We start from the raw sequence: 9,691 nt of genomic DNA, 5'->3' as shown, positions 1-9,691 counted from the left end.
ATCCTTGTTCTCTGATCAGATCCATCTGATTTTTATCGTAATATCCGTCAAAGTGGCTCCTTCTTAAGGAACGAATGGGAAAAAACTCCGGAGGTACTGCACAAAAGAAACAACCTTCTACCTAATCTAGGGTTCTGAGAAATCGTACAATTGGGGTTGATGATAACACGCTTCAGGAAGATAGTAGCGATTCACTTCGCTCCTCTGATGGCAATAAGCGTGATGATGTTGATTCGAGTGCATCTGGCAAACGTGTTCAAGAAGAAAATAATCCTCAGAAGATTGTGCATGATGTGCATGAAAAGAAGTCAGAAGATGATGTAGTAAGTGTGCATTCTGTAGACTCTTGGGATGGGGAGGAGAAAGTCGATCAGACTAATTTTGATAAGGTATTCCCTCCATTGAAAGTTCCTGCTGTGACCAGTCCAGTAATTAACCAGAAGAATGATGATGGGTCTTCTATTCCTACGATGGGCAATCAAGGTACATACTTAAATATGTTGAATGGAAAGCAAAGTAAACAGAAGGTTAATTTTAGGTATGTGGAAAGCCCGGATCCAGTGGAAGATGATATTGATGTGGAGATCCCACTAGCATCGGTTCTAGAGGCTAAGGAAAGGTATACAAATACGTTGTATGGTTATTTTTTGGGTAAACGAGTTGCTTTTCCGGTTGTTAGGAACTATGCTTTGAATGTTTGGCGAAAGTTTGGAATTGAAAAGGTTATGATGAACTCGAAGGGCTTCTATTTTTTCAAGTTTGCGACAGAGACTGATATAAATGCAGTCCTTGAGAATGGGCCATGGATTATTAGAACAATTCCTATTATTCTCAACGTTTGGTCACCAGAAATTGTCCTTACAAAAGAGGATCTAGTTAGTGTCCCTGTTTGGGTAAAGCTCCATGACATTCCCCTTGCAGGGTTTACGGAGGATGGACTGAGCATTATGGCTTCTAAGATTGGGTCCCCAATAATGCTAGATTCATATACGAGCACAATGTGCCAAGAAGCGTGGGGAAGACCTAATTATGCCCGTGCTATGATTGAAGTCTTAGCTAAAAAGGAGTTAAAGGATAACCTCAACGTAGCAATTCCTAGTCCGGTAGGGAATAAAAAGACAATTACTAACATAAAAGTGGAGTATGAATGGAAACCCCCAAGGTGTGCTACATGTGAAATTTTTGGCCATAAAGAGTCTCAATGCCCGAAACGGGTTGTGGAAGAATTACAAGTTCCAAAAGTGGATGGTGATGGGTTCGTTACTGTTGGAAAGAAGGCAACGGGGGATAATACAAAAAGAACACAAGGTGGATTTGTGGTAGGGAATGGAAAAAGTAAGCTAGTGTATAGACCTGTTATGAAGAAAACTGTTGACATTAATGATGCAGGCACTAGTAATAAGATTCAAAATGTGGTAGTCAATAATGCTTTTGGAGTTTTGGGACAACTTAATGAAGATACTGAGCAAAAGGAATCCCAATCATCAAGAGCATTAATTGATGAGGATAGTGATGTAGAGGCGAATGATTATGGTGACTTGAATCGAGTGAGGAATATTTCGGAGGGGGCAAGCACTCCCGTGTACAAGGGTTCCTCATGAATAGCTTCGCAACTTGGAATATTCGGGGTTTGAATCACCTCCCGAAACAAAAGGAGATTCAAGATGTTATATCGGGTAATGGTCTATGTTTTTGTTCTATTTTGGAGTCTCATGTTGATATTAGTAAGTTGAGTAATATATGTTCCAAGGTGTTTCGCCATTGGCAATGGACCTCTAATAATGCTTTGAGTAATGGTGGGACACGTATAATAATTGGGTGGAATCCGTTGATAGTGAATGTTATGGTTATTGACACTTCGGATCAGGTGATGCATTGTTTTGTGGATATGGTTCATGATCAAAAGCGAATGTATTTGTCGATTGTGTATGCTAAAAATTATTATATTCATTGAAGGACCTTGTGGCAGAACCTCTGTATGTACACAACTTTTGTTGGTAACCATCCATGGGTAATTATGGGGGACTTTAATGTTGCCTTAAACCTTGATGACTCGACTGCAGGTGGTTCTAATGTTACTATTGCAATGAGGGAATTCCGTGAATGTGTGGATCATATGCGCATGACTGATGTTACCCACTCGGGGCTTAACTATACATGGAATCAGAGGCCGAACGCTTTGGATGGGATTCTTAAAAAGATTGATAGGATCATGGCCAACGATGTGTTCATTAATGACTATATAAATGCGTATGCGGTATTTCTTCCATATCGTATATCCGACCACTGTCCATCAATCTTAAAGATCCCCTCTGCTACTGTTACGAGACCAAAACCTTTTAAGTTTAGTAATTTCATTGCATACAAAGAGGGTTTTGATGAAATTGTGATGAAGGGATGGCGGAGAGTGCTTGTGGGTCATTCTATGTTCCAGGTGGTGAAGAAGCTACGGGATCTTAAGAAACCCATCCGCCGCATAATGAGACAACAAGGTAACCTGCACTTGAAAGTGGATAAGTTGAAGATAGAGTTAGAAGAGGCGCAATTGTTTCTTGATAATAACCCGTTTTCAGTTGAGGCAAGAGAGGATCATTGTGCTCTCCTCCATGCATATAATGAAGCATTGATTGACGAAGAACGGTTCTTGCAACAAAAAGCAAAAATAGAATGGTTGCGTGTTGGTGACTGTAACTCAAGTTACTTCCATAAAGTAGTAAAAGCTAAAATCCATAGAAGTCATATTTCTTCTGTTGAGGATGCATGTGGTAATTTGGTGGAGGGTAATCAGGTCCCAAACCAATTTGTGACTCATTTCATGAATTTTCTTGGCAATACATCAGAAGCGCTAACATTAAACTTGGGGGCTGAGTTATTCACGCAGACACTCGCTCATGATAAGGCTGTTTTTATGATCCGCCCAGTGTCTAAAGAAGAAGTAAAAAACGCTATGTTTGATATTGGTAATCATAAGTCTCGGGGCCCGGATGGATACACGGCTGAATTCTTCAAATCTACATGGGATATTATTGGGGATGAGGTTGTTGTTGTGATACAAGAGTTCTTTAAAAATGGCCAGCTTCTCAAAGAATTAAATCATACGGGTCTCACTCTTGTGCCTAAAGTTGAATCTCCGTGTAAAGTCACTGATTATAGGCCTATAGCTTGTTGTAATGTCCTATATAAATGCATTAGTAAAATTATTACTAATCGCATTAAGGATAGTCTTGATGATATTATAAGTATTAATCAATCGGCGTTTATCCCGGGTCGAAGAATCTCTGACAATATTCTTCTAACCCAGGAATTAATGCGTACGAGCAGACCACTTAAGCAGATACCTAGACTTCCATTTTGAACCACCAAGCAAGGTAGTTGTGTAGGCGGAATATAGTATCCTTCATCGGAATCAGAACAAACTGAAGGAACGAGACAGCACCAGATCAGCTTTAAAGAGCAAGCAAGAACCACTGAAAGAGGCCGGTACCTTTCGTATAAAAGCCAGCAAAGCTACTCATGCACCTGGAGCGAGCCACCTGGCGATTGAGGGGCAATCATATGCTTCTGTGAAAAAATTATCCTATGCGTGGCTATCATTTATCAAAGGGCCCACCCCGATGTGCATTTAAGGTTGATATTCAGAAGGCCTATGATACGGTCAACTGGGATTTACTTGAATGTATTCTATACCGTTTTGGATTCCATAGAGTTATGATTCGATGGATCATGAAATGTGTCACAACGGTTTCTTTCTCAATTAATATTAATGGCGAACTCCATGGATATTTTAAGGGAAAGCGCGGGCTTCGGCAAGGTGATCCGCTTTCTCCGTATTTATTTACCCTTGTTATGGAAGTGTTAACTTTGTTGCTGAGTTCGAAGGCTGAGTTGTCAGATGAGTTCCAGTACCATCCCAAATGTGAAGATCAAGCAATTATTAATCTATGTTTTTCGGATGATTTGTTTATTTTTCTCATGCAGATATGTCTTCTGTTAATGTTATAAGTGAAGCTATGGAGGAATTTAAGAGTGTTTATGGGTTGGTCCCTAGCATGCCTAAAAGCAAAGTGTACTTCGCCAATGTGCCGCAATATTTAAAGCTTCAAATCTTACAGATGCTTCCTTTTGAAGAGGGCGTTCTTCCTGTGAAGTACCTTGGCGTCCCGTTGGTTACTAAACGACTTCACTATAGTGATTGTAAAATCCTTGTGGATAGTGTGCGAAGTCGAGTTGAGAATTGGAAGAATAAATTTTTATCTTTTGCAGGTAGACTTCAACTTATCACGTCGGTTTTGTCATCTATGCAAGTGTATTGGCAATCGGTTTTCATATTGCCATGTGCTATTATTAATGATATTGAAGCTCTCATAAGAGGGTTCCTTTGGTGCCAAGGGGAATCAAAAAAAGGAAAAGCGAAAGTTAAATGGAAGGATGTTTGTCTTCCAAAACAAGAAGGTGGCCTTGGAATTAAGGTTTTACGTCAATGGAATTCGGCGCTTATTGCAACTCATATATGGCGTATTTTATCAAGGAAGGACTCATTATGGGTCCAGTGGATACATAGACACAAGCTAGGTAACCGTAATTTTTGGGTAGTTGATACTCCGAGTAACTCTAGTTGGAGTTGGCGGAAGATCCTTATGGTGCGTGATGAGGTAAAGGGTCATTTTCACCATCTTATACATAGTGGGCTTTATACCTCTGTTTGGTATGATGTATGGAGTTCGAGTGGCCCCCTGTCCAATGTGATTACTCCACGCATGATTGCTCAAGCTGGGTTTTCTTTGGAGTGTTCAGTTAGAGAGATGGTCCTTAATAATGAGTGGCGTTGGCCCGTGAGCTGGGTAAACCGATTTCCGCAAGTTTTTTGTTTGGAGCCTCCTCACCTTACTAATGATAATGACATTGTGATGTGGAAGGATAGGTCAGGGAACCTGAACGAATTCTCTGTTCATGGTTTGTGGGAATTTCTACGTAATCGAGCGCCTGAAGTTCCTTGGTACTCGGTAGTTTGGTATCCTCAAGGTATTCCAAAACATGCATTTGTTATGTGGCTTTTAATGGGGGAGAAGCTTAAAACCCAAGATAAACTTCATCAGTGGGAAGTTAATTCTAATGGTCCGCTCCTCTCCTCTTTGTGTAACCAGGTCTTAGACACTCACAATCACTTATTCTTCAACTGCCCATTCTCGAATAGTGTATGGTCACGCTCCAAACTTCTTATGGAGTTCCCGATTTTTAGTGACTCATGGAGAGATTTCACAATGCTAGTAAGTCCTTTTGCCCAACGTAACATAGCGAGAATCATTGTTGTCAAACTTGTTTTTGCGGCTAGTGTGTATTTCTTGTGGCAAGAAAGAAATAATAGAGTTTTTAAGAAAAAGAGAAGGTCATGTGATGAAGTTAGTGGTGCAATTTACTCCACTGTCCGTTTGAAACTCATGACGATCAAATGGAAGAGGACGCCTCAAACGCTTAGGCTGAAGTCAGACTGGAAGATATCTTAATGTGTTCTTTTCTTTATGTTTGTTTAGAGCATGTTGCTCTTGTTGCTAATAGTTGTATTAGCTAGGTTGCTTGAGAGGCTATAGTACTCTGCTATAGTCGTTTGTTCTTAACATTGTAATCATTCTTTATTCTTTTTTAATAAAGATTCGTCGGGTAACCCCCATTTACCCAAAAAAAATTATTATTATTATTATTATTATTATTATTATTATTATTATTATTATTAAAAATATAAATATAAATACTCAACTTTGAGCGAACTTTATGTTTGTAAAATCAACGACAAGTTTCTTAGTCGTAATTCGTGGTTCAACGAGGCAATAAACTAAATGACTTTAACATTTACATTCACTTAATACGTAAAATATATCATTAAACTGTTTCGTTTAAACAAACCCGTATTTCTACGGGTCATTTCACTAATTCTTATCTATTTATGAAAATGGATAATTAATTTAAAATATTTCAAAATGAAATATTGGAGTATCAATATGGGAATATGGGGCTAGGGAAATGTGAAGTAATATCGAGAGCCTAAATTATATGGATGAGTAGATATTTTGGATATTCACTTAATTGGATCCCGATTACCATCGCTAGATGTGTAGATACATTTACACACTTCAAACTCATAATATCTACTCCTCTCTTTCATAAATTCATAATTAAATCACCGATTCCATTAATTCAACTTCGCATTGGCTGATTGCTGATTTCCATTGCGAAATCGGATTGTGTTCGTTTGCAATGGTGGCTTCTGGACCTCTAACGCCTGGTCAGGTAAAGAATCTAACTACTAAATTTTAATTTAAATTGTTTCTCTAAGTTGATTTATTTACTGATCCGTTTATTAGGTGATCCTACTTTAAGTTAAAATCTAGTGTTGCATTGTGCTAAATCTAGTGTTGCATTGTGCTCACACTGAAGTATTTGTATGTAAGAATTTTCCCCGTCTACATTAGTAGTATTGATATTACCTTAAGATAATGCTTTCATATCGGAGTTTTAGTAGCTTTTGAAGTGCCTTCTTATTCCTCAAAATATAGTGCAGTAGCTTAGAACAGCTTATGCAAAAGGCATGACACTTTATGTGGACATTTGTGTGTGATCTGATTCCATTAATTTGTCAAGAACTCAAGATATCATTGATGAGGGGATAAACTATGTTATTCTTGTTTTAGATCACATTGTTTTTGTTCATAAGTTCAATATGAAGTTCTGCTGCTGATTTCTATTGCTTAATGATATTCCTTGAATAAGTAGATATTGATCTTGTCAATATGTGTCTTCAATCAAATATCTTGTTTATGTCATTTTATTCAATTTTTATTTATTTATTTATTTTTTTTTTTTTGTTGAGCTTGACTTGTGCAAATTTTCTTCACCAATCTGTGTGAAAACAACTAAAAAGAACAAAAATGCAGTTGTATAAATCCTTAATCGATTTTTTCACATGTGAAATTGAGTCTATCTACTATGTAAGTTGGATGCAAACATCACAACCGAAATTTATAAAACTGGAAATTTTGAGGGTTGGTATTTATTTCTTACTCAATAATGGTGTGAAATTATGTAATATGGTTGTACCTTTTATCAGCCATGTATTCTAGTATTACCGTTCTGCTTTTCCTTGTATAGCCTTGAGACTATAAATGTTTTTATCATTAACATTATAATCTCGCAGGTGTCCTTTTTGCTTGGAATCATCCCTATATTGGTTTCTTGGATTTATTCAGAATGGCTGGAATACAAGAAATATTTATGTCCATCCAAACTGTAAGTTTTCTATGTACTATAATCAACTCTTTCCTATTAGAATATTTTGTCACAAATTTTCTGTGGCCTTCAGTGAATAAGTCACATATATATATGGTTACACAATTGTCATGTATAAAATGATCTTATATAAACAATCCATATGTCAAATTATCATTTAATTTGTTGCATTCAGCATTCTGTAAGTATATGCAAACATTTAACCTTTAAGTGTCTTCCAATATTCATTTACTTGTGTCTTTTGGAAGCAGGCATTCAGATAATAGTATGGTTGAATTGGAAATGGAGGCAATAAAGGAAGACGATCGTGCTGTTTTGCTTGAAGGAGACCTCACAAAGTCAGCATCTATTAAAGCAAACTTAATTAGGTTAGGTTTACATTTGAATGTATATCTTCATATTTTATCATCTTTTCTTTCTTTTCACTTTTTAATTGTGGTGTCTATTAAAGTGAAACTACTAAGTACATTCTGTACCGCTTGGTTTGTAGATTTGTGACAATGGAGGAGTCCTTTTTACTTGAAAATCGAGCAACTCTAAGAGCAATGTAACTCATGTTTTTTTAGTAGTATTTTATCAGGTCTGTTACATTTTAACCTGATGCAAGAATCACATTATGTAGGTCAGAGTTTGGGGGGATTTTATTCTATTTCTACTAATGTGACCGCACCAGCTTAATTCCAGAATCAACAAAGGTCCTTACCTCACTCTTAACGTTCTTTTTATTTGAGCCTTGAATATCCCCTTTTATGATAAGTGACACTATTTTATTAAATTATGCAGAACTACAATCGCGATCTCTTTCTTTTTCTGTACGCTATTCTAATCATCGTTTCAGCAATGACTTCTTTGAAGAAACATAGTGACAAGTCAGCTTTCTCTGGAAAATCGATACTTTACCTTAATCGACATCAAACAGAGGAGTGGAAAGGATGGATTTCAGTGTTGCAAGATTTTCTCAGGTAATATATATATATTATTCTTATAGAGGAATATTCATTTGAATTCAACTACAACTTTTAAGTTGAGATCCAAGGGATCAATTAAAGAGCTACAATCTTATTATCGCATGTAGTCAAAACTACTCCTAAATGTGGTTCACATGTGATTGACTTCCTAAACCCTAAACTTTAACCCCCAACCCTTAACCCTAAACCCTATATCCACGGGTTTGGGGTTTAACAATTAGGGTTTAGAAATTAGGGTTTAGAAATTAGGGTTTAGAGTTTCGATTGAGTTTTTAACACGAAAGGTTTAGAGTTTAGGGTTTAGGGTTTTGGGTTTAGGGACTAAACCCAAAACCCTAAACTCTAAATCGGGCTAAATTAAAAAAAAAAAAAAAAAATTTAATTTTTTTTTATGATTTTTTTCAATTACATGTGATTGTCGCGCCACATGTCGCGCTCTGATTGGTCCGTTGGATTTCAAGCAAATTGTTGGATTCAAGGGATTACAACTCTATTCTTATATCTGATCATGCTGAAAATTTCGATGTCGTTTATTGTTTTGTAGACATGAAACTTCACATGTTAGTCACGTTTTTGTTTTTACAACGTTCGAACCTCCAAATCTAATTTGGATCACGTATTTTTATTATAGGTGATCAATTATCTAATGCACTTAATATTGTATCTTTTTTGTGCAGATGATGTGGAGATTGAATTTTTTTGTGGCATTTTGTTGTATAGTTCTTAGCAACGACTATATGCTGTATTATATATGTCCTATGCACACTCTTTTTACTCTTATGGTGTATGGTGCCCTTGCAATCGGAAGCAAATATAATGAGATAAAATCAGTAATGATTATGAAGCTCACTGCATGCTTTCTTGTGGTTATCTTAGTCTGGGAGATTCCTGGAATTTTTTATTTAATTTGGAGCCCTCTTTCATTCCTATTAGGTACATTTTATATTCTATTATTTTCTATGTAGTTTGTAGTGCATGTTAATTTATGAATGAGTTTGAACTATGTATCATTTTAATGGGTCGAAGGAGTTATGTTAGATAATAGCTTTGAAGGAAATGAGTTGAACGGGTCAATTGTATCATCCATAGTCTTATTTTAATGCATAACCCTTATGAGATATTATAAAACATAAAAGATAAAAGATATAGATTATAGATAGATTATTAATCTAATAATAAAATAGATTAATAATTTGATATGTTGAAAAGTATATGTGCATATATTACTTGTTCTGATTTTATCATGTTTACACTTCCATTACGGATAATTTATATGCTTTCATTGTTTATGCAAGTTTCCTTTTGTGTTTCATTGCATTAAATTTTTAGGGTTCCTTTTGATTAGTCCATCTTGGCAAAACATTAGAGGCTTTGGTCTATGAAGTGTTTTGAATGCTAATGGATTTACATACATTTCTGCTTTTTACTGTTCTGGACTTCTA

The 9,691-nt window shown here is 36.3% G+C and overlaps 1 pseudogene; it reads left to right on the top strand.

Moving 5' to 3' along the window:
* The first annotated feature begins 6,045 nt into the window (after positions 1–6,045).
* LOC139877766 (protein REDUCED WALL ACETYLATION 1-like) lies at positions 6,046–9,326 on the top strand (annotated as a pseudogene).
* The last annotated feature ends 365 nt before the right edge of the window (positions 9,327–9,691 follow it).

The sequence above is a fragment of the Rutidosis leptorrhynchoides genome, chromosome 11 (genome assembly GCF_046630445.1).
Source record: "Rutidosis leptorrhynchoides isolate AG116_Rl617_1_P2 chromosome 11, CSIRO_AGI_Rlap_v1, whole genome shotgun sequence".
In the NCBI taxonomy this organism is placed as follows: Eukaryota; Viridiplantae; Streptophyta; class Magnoliopsida; order Asterales; family Asteraceae; genus Rutidosis; species Rutidosis leptorrhynchoides.
This window is presented reverse-complemented; position numbering and strand designations above follow the sequence as displayed.